The sequence below is a fragment of the Amphiura filiformis genome, chromosome 14 (genome assembly GCF_039555335.1).
Source record: "Amphiura filiformis chromosome 14, Afil_fr2py, whole genome shotgun sequence".
NCBI classification, from domain to species: domain Eukaryota; kingdom Metazoa; phylum Echinodermata; class Ophiuroidea; order Amphilepidida; family Amphiuridae; genus Amphiura; species Amphiura filiformis.
In genome coordinates, this window is record NC_092641.1 from 30,315,918 (window position 1) to 30,338,128 (window position 22,211).

A 22,211-nucleotide genomic window follows, 5' to 3' on the forward strand; every position below is an offset into this window, starting at 1 on the left:
ATGTCGGTAGATATGGTCGCTACAATCTCATACTCACTATGGACTATATTAGCCGAATTTCATTCTTACATAAAATGCGTAGTGATTTAGTGTTGCGCCCCCATATAAGGATTTAAAAGTTTTCAAAATCCACATTTGTCACTTATTAATTAAATTAGAGAAAATTTGTAGCTCAACACCGAAAATTTCATGTCTCTGCGACATTTCGTTCAAGAGATATGTTGTTTTAAAGATCAGTGCCGAAACGCGGAAAATCGAATATTTCGACTTTTCCTCCAATATGCGAGAGTTTGCACAAAACTCACTAAAACTAGTGACAGACAACAATTTAAGCACGTCTTTGAACCAAGTTTAATTTCTTTTCTAGATTATCTGTCTTGCCATTTTGTTTTGGAAAGCACTTGTTAATGAGTGTGAAGTACAAACACCCCCCTGTTTCAGTAGTAACAATTATGATCTTTTGCATAGGCCTACTGAATATGCAGCAAAACGGCTTCATGCAGATTAACAATGCCTATTAACTTTAAAACCCATTTTTGAGCCTTTTGAAGATTTTTGGATACAATTTCTAGACTTTGCAGGCGCCTGCTCGGCCAATAAAGCATTTTTCCCAATTATAATTCATCAGGGTGACTTTTCGTAATTCTTGTTTATCATCATGATTGAAATAGAACACATTTCATGACGCGCATTTCTTATTTTACGCGAAGAATGTAAAAGAACGCGTTCATAATGACGGCCGTTATAAGGATTTAAAAGTTTTCAAAATCCACATTTGTCACTTATTAATTAAATTAGAGAAAATTTGTAGCTCAACACCGAAAATTTCATGTCTCTGCGACATTTCGTTCAAGAGATATGTTGTTTTAAAGATCAGTGCCGAAACGCGGAAAATCGAATATTTCGACTTTTCCTCCAATATGCGAGAGTTTGAACAAAACTCACTAAAACTAGTGACAGACAACAATTTAAGCACGTCTTTGAACCAAGTTTAATTTCTTTTCTAGATTATCTGTCTTGCCATTTTGTTTTGGAAAGCACTTGTTAATGAGTGTGAAGTACAAACACCCCCCTGTTTCAGTAGTAACAATTATGATCTTTTGCATAGGCCTACTGAATATGCAGCAAAACGGCTTCATGCAGATTAACAATGCCTATTAACTTTAAAACCCATTTTGAGCCTTTTTGAAGATTTTTGGATACAATTTCTAGACTTTGCAGGCGCCTGCTCGGCCAATAAAGCATTTTTCCCAATTATAATTCATCAGGGTGACTTTTCGTAATTCTTGTTTATCATCATGATTGAAATAGAACACATTTCATGACGCGCATTTCTTATTTTACGCGAAGAATGTAAAAAGAACGCGTTCATAATGACGGCCGTTACAAGGGGCGCAACACTAAATAAGCGTCCCATAGGATAACGTGTGATTTTGGCCTACTTCGAGCGCCATTCCTGGCGTCCCTGCAATACTTGGCAAAATAAATTTGGTATCAAATTAAAGCTCTGTTTCTGTAGATTCCAAATATTTTGTCGGCATATATCGATGACCGTTGACTTTTTTCGCTATTTCGCGGTGCAAAAAATACGGCCTAAAAATATACTAAATTCACCACTCACATTTCAAAATCGGAAGTTGTCTTCATCCGCCACAGAGAATTGCTTTTGAGATAAAATGTCCGTTTTTTTTCTGCATGTTATCATTGAAGACACTTGTCGAATTCATATGAGCTGATATTGAGTGATTTAAAGTGAACATGTCGGTAGATATGGTCGCTACAATCTCATACTCACTATGGACTATATTAGCCGAATTTCGTTCTTACATAAAATGCGTAGTGATTTAGTGTTGCGCCCCCTGAAGTCCTGGGGACATAGCGCCACCACACGAGAATTGGTGTGGCCTCCTCATGCGATACCTTCCTACGTACAAACGTGCGTAAGAACGTACGATCGACGTACGGCGTATGGAATATCGCAATCTCTCTTATATGTACGTTGTACCTGATAGTGTATGTGTAGTTCTTGATTAGTACGGCTAAAGGCCGCTACAGACTCTGGTATTCGACGTATAATATTTGATGTAACATATCTCTGTTATTTAATCCATTCTATTTCCAGTAATGTTTAAGTTCTAACGAATATCTGATAACGTAAAATCGATGATAATATCTTACGTAGAATATCTAAAAGAAATAGGTTTACATCGATTTTACGTCATTAAACATTCGTTAGAACTTAAACATTACTGGAAATAGAATGGATATAGATTAAATAACGTATGTGTTATACCGAATATGTTACATCCACTAAAAGGTCTGCAGCGTCCTCAAGAATATCGGTTACTCCATGCATGGTGTTATTTTCTTTTAAAAATCCAAGGAAAATACAAGAATATAATTTGTCTCCGCGACTCTTACATCAATATATAGATAACGTACCAATTAGATTGTATATTGACATTTATTAGCTTTTATTGACTTTTATTGTGTAATTTATCATATTTACCATGATGGATCATTTTCCGTGCAAATATTCAATTTAACCAATTCTTTATTTCAACATATCTCATGCAAAATTAGATTAACGGATAGCGGACACATGTATGTATCAATGGAATTCACATATAATGAAGGTGACGAGCAATACCATAATAATAATAATAATATCAAAAATATTTAATTTGTGTACATCGTGGAACATACTCTTTGCGTTGCTGTGCGTAGTAAGGTAAGCTGTTGTACCCAGATAACCTCGCTAGTAGTAATATGGACGCCAAGAGTAGCGTTGTACGCTCGTGTATTAGCATGATCAGTCGCGGAGTAACGAGCGTAGTTGAATGTTCCACGATGTACACGAATTAAATATTTTTCTATAATAATAATAATAATAATAATAATAATAATAATAATAATAATAATAATAATAATAATAATAATAATAATAATAGTAATAGTAATAATAATAATAATAATAATAATAATAATAATAATAATAATAATAGTAATAATAATCTTACTATAAATAGGCGAATGTTGTGGGTTTGTGAACGCAAAAGCTCCGCCAGTTTCGATCTAAACGTCGCCAACTTCATACGGGAGATCGTGGAATATACGGGGACGTGTTTAAACTTTATTTGGTTGAAAACGGTTAAGAATTGGCCTCAAAATCAGTGAAAATTTGGTCGGTTGCCATCCTGGGTAAACAAAGAAAAATATTCAGTTGCTAAGCTAGCCACTCGCGTCGCAATGGCATAGGCCTATCTAACGCCGAGACTCGCATGTAGCGCAGCGATACCGCGAAACGACGCACAGTCACGTAATGATAGGTCTACGGGAAAAAGATGTGTGTTTGTTAAAAAGTAAAAACAACAAAAAGGTACGGGTAGGCCTATATGGGTTATAATTACAGTAAGAAAATGAAAACGGGAATAAAATAGGATAAAGAAGGAAAGAAAGAAACTAATCAGGAAATGTATAAGAAAAAAAAGCTAAAATAAGATCAGGAAATATACATTTAAAAAGCTATTAAACTGAGAACAGAATTAAATAAATAACATGGAAACGGAAAATCACAAGCTAAGCAGCAAATTAAAAAGACGCTGAAAGGGAAATTTAGAAAATAACGGGAACGGGATTAAATAAATTAAAAAAACATGGAAACGGCAAATCGCAAGCTTAGTAGTAAAAATTAAAAAAAAGGAACAAAACTGGCCCACTTAGAAGAAACTAAAAAGAAAGAAAGAAAGAAAGAAGCTAAAATGGAAATGTAGGCCTAAGGAGTGTCAGGTTCAGATAAATAAAATTTACCTGTTCAATGATTCTACCGATTCAGTTAGTCCTCCTGTTTTAGTGAACGCTCCCATTTACTTATCTAGCGGGGACCGCGCGAAGCGCGGGTGTCCCGCTAGTAATAATAATAATAATAATAATAAATCAAATTTTGTAGACACAATGTGTCAAAGCGCTAAACATAAAAAGTGACGACACCAACAATTCAGCAATAATTACATAACGATATTACGAAGTTTAGAAGTTCTTGATATGAAGGGGGAAATTGTCCCATAATGTATGAGGCAGATGAGAAATTTCATGTTCAACACCGGAGGAGGGCACTTAACTTTAGAAGTGACGGGTATTGTATCGGCGTTGGGTAGTAGGGACCTATCACATATAAAGGTTGTTTCATTTGGTATAAACACACCTGACGTGGAAATTTCGACTTCCGGACGTCGAAATCAGGTTGAAATAACGTTGTATTTGCAAATTAACTTCAACCTGATTTTTGCATTGAGAGTTGGTTGCAATCAGGTTGATATTTCAACCTGATTTCAACTAACCTCTAGGTTGATATCAAGTTGAAATCAGGTTAGGTTGAAACTTCGACGTTATATCAACGTTGATTTAACGTCGAAATCCTAACCTGTTTCCACTGGGTAATGAAAGAAAAATTGGGTACACAATTTTGAAAAAAAAGTACAAAAGTTTGCAAAACATTGGGTCAGCAGGTAACAAAATTACCCTTGTTCCAACTTTGCCAAATATACAATTTAAATTTGCTGAAATAAGAGTTTGAAAGTTTCTGATTATTTTTATGGTATTTTATGATAAAATTCTAGAAAAAGGTGGTCACTGGATAGCCGAACTAATAAAGGGTCGGATATTTTCGACTGAATGGTCTAATGATAGGCACATACCCGTCACTTCTAAAATTGAATGCCCCCCTAGTTCAGCAATTACACCTAGATTTCTTTCACTCGGAGCTGGTTCAATCGTTGAGTCACGGATGTGTGGTGATGGATGGAAATGTAGATGAATGCGAAAGCGAGATGATAAGTGAAGAACTTCAGTTTTGTCAGCATTCAGTTTCAGATCATTGCAGTTGACCAATACATAAAGTCTTTGACCAGATTGACACATAGTTCAAGATTAAAAAATAGTTGCATGGGTATCATTGTCATTGACTATAACGTAAATTTGAGTATCATCTACATAAATCATTTTGACAAGCCATATGAACCTATTATTATAATGTCATCAATTAGAGAAGTATAAAAAGTGAAAGTAAGTAAAGTGGTCCAATAACTGATCCATGTGGAACGCCTTCTTCTGGTGTTTGACTGAGATATGCCGAATTCCATAAACGATGACACATTGAGTGCGATTCTGAAAGTATATGATATAAACCAAGAAAGAGCTGAGTTTATTAAATTATTGAAATATCTATCTGATCGTAACGGCTCTGGTATGAACGTTTCGATAGTATGTTTGTGGGACATGAGAGCACATCAGACATATCGAATTGAATTCTGAATACGAGGAATGTCCTTCTTATATCAAATAATTTTGATTTTTTTAATCGCGATATAATACAAATTTTATGACAAGTTATTAAAATTTGATATTTTGGTATATTAACAGTCCTCGAAGTAAACTTTCTAAATCTAATGATATTTACTTAAGACTGCATGTAGCTGTGATAAGAAGCCGACGCTCAATTTAAAATTTTTACTTTTCGTATTGAAGATATGGCTTTTTTCCCCAAAAGACCTATTTTTTAAGTCCATATCTTCAATACGACAGGTCAACTTTTTCAATGGATCGTCGGCTTTTCATCCCAGCTACATACACTGTAAGTACATATCATTACATTTATAAATATTTAAATATTTATATTTCAAGTTTTAATCATTTGCCATAAAATGTGTGTTATATCGCGAATTTAGAAATTATTTGATATCAGAAGGACATTCTTATTAGATTCATAATGCAATTCGATATGTCCTCTCATGTCTCGCAAAAAATACAGTCCAAACGTTCATACCAAAGCCCTTAACGAAAAAGTATAATCATTAAGGTTATTGAAGACTTTGTATCAATCATAGCAGCGGTGTAGCTTTGTTGTAGAACCACATCCTACTTCTTCTCCAGGAGCTATACTGCCATGAATTTTTGGCATTTTAGGAATTGAATTGTGTCGATTTTTTCTGTCTTTCTTTCTTCACTCTCGCTCTATGACCATAAATAATTGTCTAATTATGGAATGCATTAAGTAACAACCCTACATGTACATAGACTTGTTAGGTTACACTCTTATAATAGCGTGTAGGCTATATACATGTGTGAAAAACTATGTATCACTTTTTACAAACAAATCATTCCCGCACCCTCCTACCGCTCCTGCTGGATACACTAAGCCAAAATAATTAACTGCATTTTCTGCATGCAATTACAGGCAAAAATTGAAGAGCTTTTAATTAACGATTTTAACAGGTGTATGCCCGCTATGTTGAAGATTCGTCGATGTCGAAGGTTCGGTATCGAATTGGAATTTTACTCATATTATACCAGAGGGTTCGCTATGTCAAATAGGAAATAAAGTTTGCTCGAACATGGTCGAATATGAAAGAGGATTACGCATAATATCTACAATGTAAATTTCAAGTATTTACAATAAATCCTAAGGGATTGTGATTAGGGACCAATCAAGTAGTAGATTTAAAATCAAGTCTTACAGATTTAAAATCAAAACTTAAAGATTTGAAATTCAAATCTATCAGATTAATTTCAAATCTAAAATTGATTAGTCCCTGACTCCCTGATTACAACATTAAGGATTTATTTTTAAATCCTTGTAATTTAGAGTGTAGGGTTAGGGTTAGACTTATGGCTAGGTTTAGGGTTACGGATATGGCTAGGGTTAGAATTCTGAGTTAGGGATAGTTTCAAGGTCTGCGTTTGGGAAAAAGTCGATATTCGACATAGCGGAACTTCGATAACAGGCTGGATGAACCTTCGACATAGCGGGCTATATTAACCAATCTAACATGCTTAAAAGAATATCTTACCTAACCTATTCGTAGATCCCTACAGGCAGGTGATTACCGGCACATTGGCCATGTTGGCGGACAAGGCAGCCAATATTTTCGACGTTGCCTGACTTGGGCGCGGTCAGAGCTTAGCTCTTCTTCCGCGCGTTTTTCGGCAAGTGGGTCACGGCGTATTCTTGCTTCAGCTGCATCATCATTTATCGCCAAGTTGTTTCGATCTTGTAGAGTCACATCATGAGCTGGGTTTGCGCAGTGCGCAAATGATGCCACAGCAACAATCAGTATAGCTAGAACTAGGACCTTTGCCATCGTGACTTCGTGTAGCCTGTTATGAATAAACCGATATTTTGTTAGGCTCTTTATAGTTTTCTGCATGACTTATTAATCACGTGTGTTAGAATATTTACATTCTGGTCCGCAACGAAAATATGTTTGTGCGTGAAATTAATCAACCTTTCTCTCTACTTTTTCCAGTCACAGATTATTCACCTAAAAGTGTCCCCTAGTGAGTCAAAAAAAAGCAAGGGCGCAGCCATAACAGCATGCAGGTCCCGATAATGTGGGGGTGGGGCAGTTTGATAATCTCTCTGGCTCAATATCTGGACAAGATAGACAAGATCTGAACCTTGCTAGGATATCAATTGACTCGGGGGAAAAAGTCTGAAATTAATTGGCAACTTCTGTAGATTAAATTCAGACTTCCGCTCTCCCCATGGTTCATTTAGGATTGGGTAAATGAATTACCAAAGTACTCCGTCGTTCGGAGGGGACGTTAAGCCGTTGGTCCCGTGTGCAGAGAGCCATTCCTGTACATGTATTTCGCAGCCAGTTTCGAAAAGAGTAGGGTGTTAACCCCTGACTGTTCCCAATCCGTCCCGGTGTTCAAATGGACCCCAATGGAAATAATCTTCAATAGAGGCTTTCTTGCGCTATCCAGGGTTATCAAAACCCGAACAAATCAAATCAAATCAAAATTAATTGACGGGTAACCGCCCTTTCTCCCTCCTTTTTCCAGTCACATATTTTTCACTGAAAAGTGTCTTCTAAGGAGTCAAAAAAGCAAGGGCGCAGCCAGCATGCAGATCTGATCACGGAGAGGGTGGGCAGCTTGATAGTCCCTCTGACTCAATTTCGGGACAAGATAGACAACAAATTCGGTGCTAAATATGAGCATGGTGTTAAAACATCCTCAACAAAACCCCCTTTATGACAAAATAATTTATGTCTGTTACAGCGAACGAACTGAAGACGGGAATAATACAGGAGGTGCTGTTCCCACCTAAAAACACATTATGAGAGTGCCTTCAATAATTAAATAAATTTGTAAATTTGTACTCGCTCAGCGGGCAATTTGTGAGCAAATCAGGTGGTTCTTTTGACAATAAGGTATGTTTGAGTATTATGTTAGCAATTATAAAGGCGTAACCAAGGGGTGCACTTTAAACACATATCTAAACTTAAATAAAGGTTATGCTACTTGCAACGCTTTTTAAACTCTTGTAGGTGTTTACACAGTCAAGGTATAGAAGTAAATACTACATTAAACACTTTCAATGCTAAACTATTAGGCTACACATAGTCGCTCCTAAACCCTTATGCTACACACGTCCAATTATTTCCACTCTAAACCCCTAGCTGTAACCATTTTTAAATACGTTAGGCGTTTATCCAATTTGTTATTAGTCCAAAAAATATTGTTGTGTTGCCCTCAAGTGGGAAAAATGGGAAAGTTGGGTCGGTCGGTCGGAATTGTTTTTTTTAACCTTCAGTTTTTAAAAATCCCTTCAAATATTAAATAATGCTTCTTCAATTAGGGGACCATTTGTCAATTTTGACTTCTGGATACTTGTTAGACATGTTAGATATTTAATTAAAGATTAGTCTATCAATAAAATATTAATTGGCCTATACTCTACATGTACTTTTTCAGAAAAAGGTTTTCTATTTTGATACATATTCTCCTACACATCACAAATCCAAAATAAAAACACCGTCCCTTTGGTTACAAGTTATCACACTTTGAATTTGTATCTAAACGCATCCTAACAACTTATATCCGTCTTAAATACCTTAATGCTACCGTTTACAGTGGCGTACCGTGGCCGCCCTTCCCCCGCATTTCAACCGGGGGTTGAAAAATCAATTTTGCCGCCCTTCCTCAACAGCCCGAAAAGGTTGCCCCAATTTTTTACGGTCGTTTGAAAAAGTGAAGTGCAAAAAAAAAAGGATTTATAGGCGCTACCGCCCTAAAAGCAACACATTTTGATGTATGGTACAATTTTTCACATTTTCCGCCCTTTTTCTTTACTAATTCTTTTTGCCGCCCTTCTTCTTCCGCCGCCCTCTTTTTGCCGCCCTTCTTCTTTCCGCCGCCCTTCGATTTGGCCGCCCCTGCTTTGACCCCGGGGTTGGCGCTCCCAAGGCCCCCACAAAATACTCGCATGGTTTAGCTAAGCCCCGAAGAAGTTCTCCCTAGTTGAAGGTATACCGGGATGTGCCATGGTTTTGGGATACCTTTTCAGCAATTTTGGTATATCGATGGGTGGGTTGTCAGTGGAGATTGAGCGCATTTGGGAAAATGTGCCACTAAAAGCGCCCAATTAGGGCAAATTTGGGTGCATTTTGGGTGTTTTTTTGTGAAAAATTGGTATACTGATGGGTGGCAAAAACAGCAAAAAGTAGGTATAGAGAAAGTCAGCATCCGAAAGTCTGCGTGGCACATACCCATATTTTTTTTTTCGAAGACCCCCCCCCCCGGAGCTAAGCGACATGTTTAGATATCAAACATCAACTTATTTATAATCTAAACACAATATAACCGCCACTGTTTAGCTTAATTGTGTGTAGGTTATACAGGTTGATGTTTAAACGCCCAATGTGTCAAAAAAGTGTTACAGCTCAGGATTTACAGTGTGGGTATTATTTTAAAATATAAACACAGATTTTATAACATTTCACTACACAAACCTGTTTATGAAAATTTTAGTGTTTAAAGTAAAGCATTGTATAGACGTTTCTAGTTCTGTTAATCATAAACATGGAATTTGTATGCAACTTTGCCGAATTTTATACAATTTGCCGACAACTTTGCATCACTTAAGTTAAGTTGCGGAACTTACAGAAAGCTTATCACATTTTGAAAATTTTTACTCTACTATGCGACACTTTAATATGCAACATTTGATACAGAGTTTGTATGCGTTTTCATATTCATGATTAATATTTTTAACATAAAACCGTTTAACATATTTAACTTTATATCATTAACCCAGTTGTGTACATTTATTGAGTTGTAAAAAAACGATACTTAAATTAAATGGATTGTCTAAGCAGAGATTTACAGAGATTGCAATTTCATTCAATTGCAGGCAGCTGTGCGCATTTTATTTTTATTTTATGCATTATGCCGTTCGTATTCGTTTTTGCATTCTGATTAACAGTACTTAAACATAATACAATAATAAACTTAATGACATTAATGAACCTAGTGTGCGCTTTCATCAAGCTATAGGTAATTAAATTTAATGGTATGTCAATTAAATGAATTTACATTAACCCTTCTAAATATCTCAAACCATTTTATTTTCTGATTAACATTTACAGAACTTTGTTGCAAAAGGACTTTGATCCACTTTTTGACTTTTTATGCAAAACAGCTTTTTTTAATCATTGTGCAATTATTACTTGTTCTATTTGAAATATTTTGGTTTTGGATACAGTGCTGATGATTAGAAACTAAAAGAATAGGTTTGGTACAATTTTCCAAGTCTTAATATTTCTTTTATTATTTCTTTTATATCACGCCTTTTGTGGATATAAGGCCTTTTGCTGCAAAATAAATTTACCTCTTTTCTAGAAACCACATTTGCAATCAAATTTGAGCCCATTTTTTGAACTACCTTATGTAGCTTGACTAATGCTTTTAAAATAATCAAAAAAAGAAAATTTGTAATATCTCATTTACTTTTTTTAATGTAAATGTTTAATTAAATTCTGCAAAATGCCATTTTGGGCCATTTTTTAGTATTTCCAAAGCTACAACTTTTGTTATTTAATTTTTTTTTCAAACATAGTGACCTAAAACAGTTTCTTTGGTTTTAATATATTATATATCAAAAATTTAAAACAAAACAATTTTTCCAAAATTTTATATTCATTTTAAGTTCAGATTTCGGGAAATTTCCGTAGCTTTCCAAAAGGGAAATATACGATATCTCTGGAAGGGAAGGCGGTATTAAGGTGAACCAGCCACCAAAATGTGTTATTTTTTCCCACAATATAAGTCTAAGGACATTAATGAAATAATAAGATCAAAGTTAAATAGCATGATCACTAACATCTCATCATGCATGGTCAGGGATGAATTTAAATTGCGGGTCTACACCCAATATGCCATCTCTTCGATCAGGTATATGCTAACGGTTCATGAAATTACTGACACCCAGCTTGATAAACTTGACCACATGCACACCAACACCGTTAAAGCTTTCTTGGGTCTACCACCACGGGGTCCTACTCCTGCGATTATCCATAGCCCAGATGGCTTAGGGTTTCCTCGTATTTCTGAGCTCTATCTCGAGTCCCATACTCTTGCATATGCACGTTGTATGGTGAAAGCCGATGACCGTGTTGTGCATGCCCTCAAGTCCAAGCTGAACAGAGAGTCTAAGTGGAAACGTAAGAAAAATAAGTTTGCCTCGGTCCGTTGGAACGAAAATTACGAGCTAGCGACAAAGCAGGCTCCATCTCCAGGTAAATGGACTTCCATCAAACAAACTGTCAAAAACCTGGTCACTGATAATCGTCTCAACTTCTGGCGTGAGTACATAAAACCTCTTGTTCAACAGGGTAACTTCCTAAAGATCATTGGACTTGAAAACCTAGACCTAACATGGAGATCAATAATATATGATCTCCCCAGAGGTGTCCTCAGCTTTGCCGTTCGCTCTGCCATTGATTTCCTACCAACATTCAGCAACCTCAGAACGTGGGGAAAAAGGGTCCAAACTGGATGTAAGTTATGTGGGAATCATGAGACCTTGCTCCACGCTCTGAACAACTGCCCCGTATCACTAAATCAAGGTAGATACACCTGGCGCCATAACTCCATCCTCAAACACACCCTTAAAGCGTTAACCGGTCATGAAAACAATATCCTTATCTTCAGCGACATTTCAGGCTTCACCACAACAGGGGGTACCCTACCAGTTAATGTCATTGTTTCTAAACTCAAGCCTGACATTGTCATCCAAAATAAGCAGGACAATTCCATCCATCTTGTTGAGTTAACTGTGCCATTTGAAACCAACATATCAAAAGCCCATGAGCGAAAACAAACGAAGTACCTTGACCTTGTGTCCGACATTTCAGATAATGGGTTTACTTGCGATTTGACATGTTTTGAAGTCGGATCACGTGGGCTCATTACCCAAGAAAATGTTGGACGCATTGTCGAGATATGTTCTTTTGTAGGCAGAGCCAAACCGTCCAAGAAATTCATGAAAGAACTCAGCAAAATGGCCCTCCTGTCTAGTTACACGATCTGGAATGCTAGGCAGGAGCCGGCCTGGAGCTCCGAAGATCAACCCCACATCAGTTTGTGATCGCACCCGTCGCCCTGCCATTTTGTTGGGTCCTTTCAGTCCTGCTTGGTATTCCTGATGTGTTCTGCTTGTTTGTACATTCTTGTGTATTTTTGCTAATGTTTAATATGTCACCCTGCATTAATTTGGGCATCTTGTCCAGATTTTGTCCTGGGTTTTTGTTCCTCCTTGTATTCTTGCATTGCTTATATTTTGTATTTTGCATTCCTGAATAAAGGTTGATATAACAACATCATTCCAATAATTCAATTTCAGCCAGAGGTGGATATAAGGCCTTGTGCAACAAAGCTCTTCATTTTATAAAACATAATACCGTTAACTAGATATTATATAGTTAACCAGGGGTGTGTAAAAAACTATTTTCCCAAAATTTTATATTCATTTTAAGTTCAGATTTCGGGAAATTTCCATAGATTTCCAAAAGGACTAGACATTAGTGAACCATGGGTGTGTACGTGTACGTGTACGTATAAGTGGACACTTTAAATGAAAACCTAGCACGAAACAACAACTTGTCCTTACGATGATATTACACCAACATTGGGAAACATTGTAAATGAAGTATGTTATTACATTTTTCAAGTTAAGGTTTTAAAGTTGAGGTGTACCACTAGGGTATATTATTGTGCCCCTATTATTTATTTATAATCGATATAAACGATAATAAATACATCAACGATGTTCCCATTTATTCTCTCTGCTGATTACACAACAATATTATATTCAATTTTGAGAAACGGTTTTGTAACACAAGACACCGTGCCTACTGCTCACAACCCGTAAAAAAATTCTGTCGAACAAAAGAGGTCACGAAGTTGACGTCGTACTGTGCTAAATTGGCTTACGGAACCCTTTGATTTTGTTGTCGAAATGACTCCACACATCCTCTAGTCCGACGAGTAGGACCTGTTTTTTTGTTAGTTTACCAACTATACTCTAACTCTGATCGCCCAAAAAGATTAACCACAAAATCCACTAACCGCCCTCCCGAAAAAAAGATGCTGCAATGATGTGGCCTAAAAAAAAAGCAATAACAAAGAAAAACAAATATTAACGGGGAAAAACTATATTTTCAAAATATTAATGGAACATGGCTTTAGAAGCTAAAACATAGACATTTGTAACCAAATTGTGTCATTCACAGGTGTCAAATTCAAAATGGCGCCCAACGAGAGGCCCAAAATGGCTGCAAAATATATTTTTTCAAAGCTTTTGAGTATTTTAGCGGCCATTTTGGCCGAAGAAGAAGAAGATCACCAGATGACTGACTGTTAAAGCATTTTCCACCCTGATGACATCACTGCCACATCAGGGTGGAAAATGCGTTAGCCAGATTGACTGACTATCAGGCGGTGGTGGAAGCGATATCGCAATTTTTGACGTCGCCATTGGGTTAACGCATAATCATGAAATCTTCACAAACAATTCTAAATTTGTTAGGGGGCTGGCATTTTCTTCGGAAGTGGGGGTCACAAAAATACTGGGGGGTCATAGAATTTTCAGACCAAAAATAGGGGGTTATAATTTTTTTTTAAACACCCAAAAGGGGGAGGGGGGTATAGAATTATTAAGGGCTGGTGACTTAAAATTTTCGCGCGCTGCGCGCGCATTATGTAACTTATGTAACTTTTGTGCGTACAATCTATGCAAAATTTTTACACACTCCGCGCGCCTTCTTTACACTTACAATAAAAATTTTACCGCGCTCCACACACTTTCTTCACTTTTAAGTTTTGGCGCTCGCGCCTTAGTTCCGCAATGAATAATTTTTCTTGAGTCTGTGTAGTTGGAAGGGGGGTCATAAAATTTTCGACCCGCGATAGGGGGGTCGTAAAAAAATTTTGCCCGCGATAGGGGGGGCCATAAAAAAAATTGACTCCGGTCACCGACATATTTGTGACCCCCCCCCTTCCGAAGAAAATGCCAGCCCCCTTATGTGGTGTCAAAGCAAAATTATATTACTCTAAAACCGTCGGGGTACGACAAAGTACCCCACTGCAAGTATGTTAATTTTCCATTTGTAATTGCTAACTGTGTATTTTGAATGGGGCTGTCAGCCCTGTATCTTCGCCAGCCTCGGACGTCACGTGTTGCGTGTCCTATGCCGCCTGCTGACTATGTCCTGACGACATAGCGCCACCACACGAGCGTTGGTTGAATATGTGGCCTCCTCATGCGATACCTACCTGCGTAAAAACGTGCGTATGAACGTACGGTCGACGTTTGGAAAATCGCAATCTCTCTATTATGTATATTACGCATTCAGTTGGGTAGCCGTCGGCTACAATACACCCAAAATGTGAAATGATTCGGCCTTGGCGGAAATTTTAAACTGCATTCCATCACCCGTGTTACACCTTCCCCGAAAACACAGGTAGACAAAACAATGATTGTACAACACAATACAATTCCCTTGGGCAAAACACACAGCTTCTACATGGTCTATTCGCTGTTGAAGTGCCATATAATAATCGGATTAACTACACGCGGTATCTATGCACACACCATATCAAACGCTACAAATGGATGTACTTGCGAATAAAAGGACTATAAACCCTCCTCGTCCTTGCATCTTCTCTAGGTGTTAGGCGGCTTTTATTTGCACAATTGAGCGCTCAAAACACCAGGTTGGTGCTAGCGGCTACCCAAAGATGGCCGACCAAATCTGACCATGACTTGGCTGGTTGGATTCGTCTATACGTAGCTATATATTATACAGTACTATAGACATGCAGATATGGCAGCCTTGATGTGTAATCATTCAGCAAGCGCATTCAATTGATTTAAATGAAGCACCTAAATTCAGTAGGGTGACAACGAACTGTGCATCAGCGGCTAATGTGTGCCTTTTGTGCTTACGGCTACTCAATCACACCCTTGAGTGGTATGACAACAAAAGGTACTTTTCGTTATAGTAGGCGCTTTCGCGCGACTTTCGTTTGATCACTTATTGACAGTATATAGTCTGCTAGGTAAAGCGTTAATACACTGGCGGGTCAGCTTACCGATTTAATGGCGGAAGCCCTTTGTCCCAAACAAAAGGTACCTTTCGATGAATAGCTTGTCAGATTTCAAATCGGCACAAGTTTACAATGCGTTACATAATATATTGCCTCTCCATCTTTAATAGCTCCATGCTTATGACTACCAGAGGAAAATTATGACATATCGCACGACTCTGTAAGATGTAGAGTTTAAGTGCACAAAGTACAATAAGTGACTATAATCTCATTAACCAATGATCGTACATATACGCGACCGCTGACTTTTTTGTTCCTTATGACCAGAGAGAAAAAGTTCGACATATTCCACGACTCTTTAGGATATTTGGTTAAAAACAACGGTTATGGAGAAAATCACGAATAAGTTCAATTTGGCCAACTTTTTTTTTGTACATACAGGTTTCGAATTGGCATGTGGGCGAATTGGTTTGGGACTAAATTGACGATACGGTTTGTCCCGATTTACATTAGAATTAAGACTAGATTCTGCGCACGCGCACGGCTATGCTCCCGATACTATGCTCCCGATAGACAGTCTAGTACATCAGCTGTTGTCCGTTTCGTTGCTGCAAATAACATTGATATCGATATTGATATATTTGTACAGATCATGTGATCTTTAGATATGATTCGAATTGTCACGTGATCGTCAAACCTGTATAAGAAGGTGTCAGTTCTCCAGGAACTGACACAAAAATAGGTCTACGTCGATTTTACGTCATCAAACATTCGTTAGAACTTAAACATTACTGGAAATATTCTACATCCAATAAAAAGTCTGCAGGGTCCTCAAGAATATCGGTTACTCCAGAGGTGATTTAAGCACTACCCAGCAAGTCTTGTGGTTAGCACAGCTGTGGGATTGAACCCGGGGGTCACTCCCATTGTGGCCTGTACACCATCCGCGATAATCAACTTTTGAAAAGCACCCTAAACAAGGATTTAACCCTTGGCTAAAACGACACCCTAAACAGGGATTTCATTCCTAACATCAAATTTCATACCCTAAATTTCATTTCCGCGTATTTAGAAATTGCAATTTTGCTACCCTTTTTTCCAATTTTTCATGTTTTTGACACCCTAAACGCGCTACGCGCGTATCGTGCCTACCACGAAAAACGACCCTTTTACGCGTTTTCATTATCGCGGATGGTGTACAGGCCACAATGGGAGTGACCCCCGGGGATTGAACATGACACCACTGCCCGCCCACTGCATAGACGTGCATGGTTAAATTTGAATTTGGACAGATATATTTACAATAACACCACCTTCAAAAAGCTGGTCGATTTCACATTTTATGTTGTTTACAGAAGGTGTGAATTATCCTTTATGCATACATCACTTTAGATCTGAAATCGATCAATTTATAATGACACACACACAATTCTAAAACAACATCTTTTGCACAGAATTCAATGGGATTTGAAAAGTAAAGTGGCAGTTGAAACTCTAGTGATAACACTTTTACAGTGCATGATGGGGCTTCCATAAATCATCCTCTGCGGTTACTCCATGCATGGTGTGATTTTTTTTCCCTCCGACATTCCGCGACTCTTAGTCTTACATCAAATTGAGAATCTTAATATTTTAAACTAACAAGGAATTAACTTAGATAACGTACCAAATTAGATTGTATTGATATTTATTAGATTTTTATTGACATTTATTATGTAATTTCCCTTGTTTACAATGACGGAGCATTTTCCGTGCAAATATTCAATTTAACCAATATTCTTTTATTTCAACGGATCGCAGAAACGTGTATGTATAAATGGAATGCACATCTGATGAAGAAGGTGACCAGCAATACCATAATAATAATAATAATAATAATAATAATAATAATAATAATAATAATAATAATAATAATAATAATAATAATAATAAATCAAATTTTGTAGACACAATGTGTCAAAGCGCTAAACATAAAAAGTGACGACACCAACAATTCAGCAATAATTACATAACGATATTACGAAGTTTAGAAGTTCTTGATATGAAGGGGGAAAGGCAGATCAGAAATATCATGTTCAACACCGGAGGAGGGCACTTAACTTTAGAAGTGACAGGTATTGTATCAGTGAGGGCGTCTTCCTCAGCAAATGTTATAATATGGCTTTAACTTTAGAAGTGACAGGTATTGTATCGGCGTTGGGTAGTAGGGACCTATCACATATAAAGATTGAAATAACGTTGTATTTGCAAATGAACTTCATCCTGATTTCAATTTTTGCATTGAAATTTGGTTGCAATCAGGTTGAAATTTCAACCTGATTTCAACTAACCTCTAGGTTGAAATCAAGTTGAAATCAGGTTAGGTTGAAACTTCGACGTTATATAAACGTTGATTTAACGTCGAAATCCTAACCTGTTTCCACTGGGTAATGAAAAAGAAAAATTGGGTACACAATTTTGAAAAAAAAGTACAAAAGTTTGCAAAACATTGGGTCAGCAGGTAACAAAATTACCCTTGTTCCAACTTTGCCAAATATACAATTTAAATTTGCTGAAATAAGAGTTTGAAAGTTTCTGATTATTTTTATGGTATTTTATGATAAAATTCTAGAAAAGGTGGTCACTGGATAGCCGAACTAATAAAGGGTCGGATATTTTCGACTGAATGGTCTAATGATAGGCACATACCCGTCACTTCTAAAATTGAATGCCCCCCTAGTTCAGCAATTACACCTAGATTTCTTTCACTCGGAGCTGGTTCAATCGTTGAGTCACGAATGTGTGGTGATGGATGGAAATGTAGATGAATGCGAAAGCGAGATGATAAGTGAAGAACTTCAGTTTTGTCAGCATTCAGTTTCAGATCATTGCAGTTGACCAATACATAAAGTCTTTGACCAGATTGACACATAGTTCAAGATTAAAAAATAGTTGCATGGGTATCATTGTCATTGACTATAACATAAATTTGAGTATCATCTACATAAATCATTTTGACAAGCCATATGAACCTATTATTATAATGTCATCAATTAGAGAAGTATAAAAAGTGAAAGTAAGTAAAGTGGTCCAATAACTGATCCATGTGGGCGCCTTCTTCTGGTGTTTGACTGAGATATGCGAATTCCATAAGCGATGACACATTGAGTGCGATTCTGAAAGTATATGATATAAACCTAGGAAGAGCTGAGAGTATTACATTATTGCCATACCTGTCGGTCTGTCGCGCCTCTGGAAGGCACGCTACGATAGTATGTTTGTGGGACATGAGAGCACATCAGACATATCGAATTGAATTCTGAATACGAGGAATGTCCTTCTTATATCAAATAATTTTGATTTTTTTTTAATCGCGATATAATACAAATTTTATGACAAGTTATTAAAATTTGATATTTTGGTATATTAACAGTCCTCGAAGTAAACTTTCTAAATCTAATGATATTTACTTAAAACTGCATGTAGCTGGGATAAAAAGCCGACGATCAATTGAAAATTTTTACTTTTCGTATTGAAGATATGGATTTTTTCCCCAAAAGACCTATTTTTTAAGTCCATATCTTCAATACGACAGGTCAACTTTTTCAATGGATCGTCGGCTTTTCATCCCAGCTACATACACTGTAAGTACTCTCTAAATGTAAAAGAGTGAAAACCCACTCAAAAGGAGTGAAATTCCACTCTTCAAAGGAGTTAAACGCAGGACAACACATTTTAGAGTGAAAAAAAGAGTGGTCTCCAATTCACTCGAAAAAGAGTGAAACACCACTCTTTGCAAAGAGTGATAACGTTACCACTCTCTTGGAAAGAGTGGAACTTATTCACTCGTTTAAGAGTGGAATCATCCACTCTTTCTAAAGAGTGGTTTTATTTGCAAACTACTCAAAACTAAAAATGACACTAACAAATCAATTAAAATGACACCAACAAATCAATTATTTCAAATTGCAGGCAATTTTATTTTACCAAATCCAATGTATTTACTTATTGTTTATTAAATGGTATAAAAAAAAACGCAAACAGCGGAGCTGATGGCACTGGTTAACAATACAATAATCAATACACAATCAATATATACAAATTCATAGCAAACCATAGTATACCATCATCAGAATTGTATAACACCAATACATATTTTAAGGGGTAGGCCCCCCAAAAAAAAAAAAAATTTAGCATGTTTTGTGCCTATCTCAAAATGTTCAAATGCATCCTGGAGCAAATTGTCTGAATATTGTCAAAAATGGCATTTAAATTTTAGTAGGCCAAGGGTTTCTTGCTTTATTGATGATAACTCAACAACCGGGTGGTCTACTGAAATTTAAATGCCATTTTTGAGTTTCTCAGACAATTTGCTTCTGCAGGATATATCACTTTTCAAAAAAGTGTTGATAATTTTATAATAGTGCACAAAACACGCAAAATTTTGGTTTGGGGTGGAGCTTCCCCCTTAATGAAATAGCTTACAGGACATTGTCTGCTCACAATTTCTGTCTGCTCACAATTTCTTACATTTCCCCATAATACACTATAATTCTTGCATCTATCAACAGTCTGCACACACTTATCCCAGTGTGACAATACCTTATCTATCACATATCTGGCAGTGATAATGTTTCAGGAGGAATGAAGTTACAGTTCTTACGAAAGTATTTGTTTTTGGATCTATAGTTTTAAATCCTTCAAATGGATTTGAGACACTATCAAAATTCGACAAAACCCTGGACATCATCTGAATCTAAGTTTATATTATTAGGGTTATTGTTCTTCTGAAGTAAATCAGTGTATTCTCAATTACAATTCAATTACATTTTACTTCAGTGTTCGAATTAGCACACGTGTGCATGTAAATATTGGTTTGTGCATGTAACTTTCTACATTTTCTGGTATGTTTAAGCTTATTTCACAAAATTACTTACTGAAGTCCTGATACTGTAACACAAAAGTTAACTTGTACCATGTGTACGGCATGGACAATATTGGCAGTTAGTTCGACCCATTCCCCCCAACATTACTACATATTTGGTTATTTGCCTAGCTATCACGGCTCATAAAAATGGTAAATTTCTTTGTGCAAAAGTATGTGCATGTAACATTTCTCTGGTGCATGTAGAGATTCTGAACTACATGCACAGGTGCATGCAAGATTTTTTTTCTAATTCGAACACTGTTTTACATGTACTAACTATACATAAAAACCATATATTTAACAATCATAAAAAGTTCACACAAGTGGAGATTCATTAGTCATCAGCTTAACTTCTATAATTAATTTTTTAATTATTCCATGGTCGAGGTACGCGCTGGTGATCGGCGATCGCGTAAAAGTGGTGAGGTCTCCTCCCCTTTTACACGCTGATGACCAATGGGTAAACCGTCTTGTTGTCAAGACCGTTGATCAGCCAATCAGCGTGATTGTTTATCACCTGTGTGTTTACACTCGTGTACGCGATACGCACAGCTCCGACCACGGAACAATTAAAAAATTAATTATAAGAATAGAAAAACACCAGTGTATTATTTAGAAGTTGAATTGAGGACCCTCAAATTGCACCTACCTCAAAAAATTCAATCTAGTCATATGATTTTCAGGTTGTCTGTAGCTTCTGCCCTCATCACTGCTTTGGGTTCATCCCCAAGTGGCATTGCTGGCAAAGTGAATTGAACTTGTAACTGTTTGCAATCTACCACTTTCAGAAAAACTACAGAGTACTTATTTTTTTAATCTAGTGTGTTGGGTGCCTCTGCAACGGTAGTAGCTAATGTGTATTTGCAGCTGCAATGAACCTAAAACCACCATTTGAGAGCCAAGGCATTACAAGACTCATGAAAGATCTTCAAATAACTAACAAATATTCCAAAAACCATGCTACTAGCTTGAAAACATTTTCAGGCTTAAAATTCCAAACATTGATCACATTTTTTCCTTGCAAGGTACTAAATTGTGGTACATGCATTTCAAAATCTACAGTATTTGCCAAGTTGTTCAGAGATTTGAGCAGCGTATCTCGCGTTAAGTCTGTAAACCAGGAAGTGAAAAACATTCGAGCTGATTGGTTGTGGCGTCCATGATAAAAGAAACCGTGTGTGAGCCAGCGTGCTTGTAATGCGCTCTCGGTCGCCACACTGCGTGGCTGACCTCTGAACAATTTTGGCAAATACTTAACATTATTTTCAATAAGAAATTTTCAATAATATGGAGAATTCTCATGTAATTTTGACCTCACTCAAAAAATGGGAAAATTGTCCCATACTTCCCTTTCATGGGAAGGCAGTACAATACAAAACACATAGTAAACTTTGCACAGGCAATCAAAATGCCTCGGCAGTCTTTCACCCGGGGATAGATCTACATCATGTGCCAGCCACACTGAAGAACTCTGTAGAGATGCCATTTACTATCAATTCTATCTATCTATTGAATTCTGTGTCAAATCGACCAAAACAGGTTACCTCTCAGATTTGGCTGCAATTGATTCATACATTTGTTTATGGATGTAATGCACACATGCAAAGTATAACATTCCAAATCTTAGGTCAGTTCCTCAAATTTTGGGTACTCTCCAACTTTCAGCATGCACGATTTGTGTCATTGCATAATTTATCAAATGATCTGAACAGTATCTTATGAACAACCTATACAAAGCTGTAAATTGGTTCCCAGGGTGAGGTTTAGCCAAATACTCATGTATGAATTTTATAGAAATGAATTTCAGCCAAATCTGAGAAGTGACCCGTAAACCATCGGTTGATTTGATACAGAAGAAGCCACAATCAAGATACCTCGTAGAATCATAACAAGTACATCATCCCATGTCAAA

At 36.8% G+C, this 22,211-nt stretch overlaps 1 long non-coding RNA gene across 1 annotated transcript; it reads right to left on the bottom strand.

The window, feature by feature from the left end:
* Positions 1-2,989: 2,989 nt before the first annotated feature.
* LOC140169937 (uncharacterized) lies at positions 2,990-7,178 on the bottom strand. Its single transcript, XR_011861438.1, has 2 exons — positions 6,849-7,178; positions 2,990-5,166 (listed from the first exon to the last, which is right to left on the bottom strand). It is a non-coding gene; the product is annotated as an uncharacterized lncRNA (long non-coding RNA).
* Positions 7,179-22,211: the final 15,033 nt, after the last annotated feature.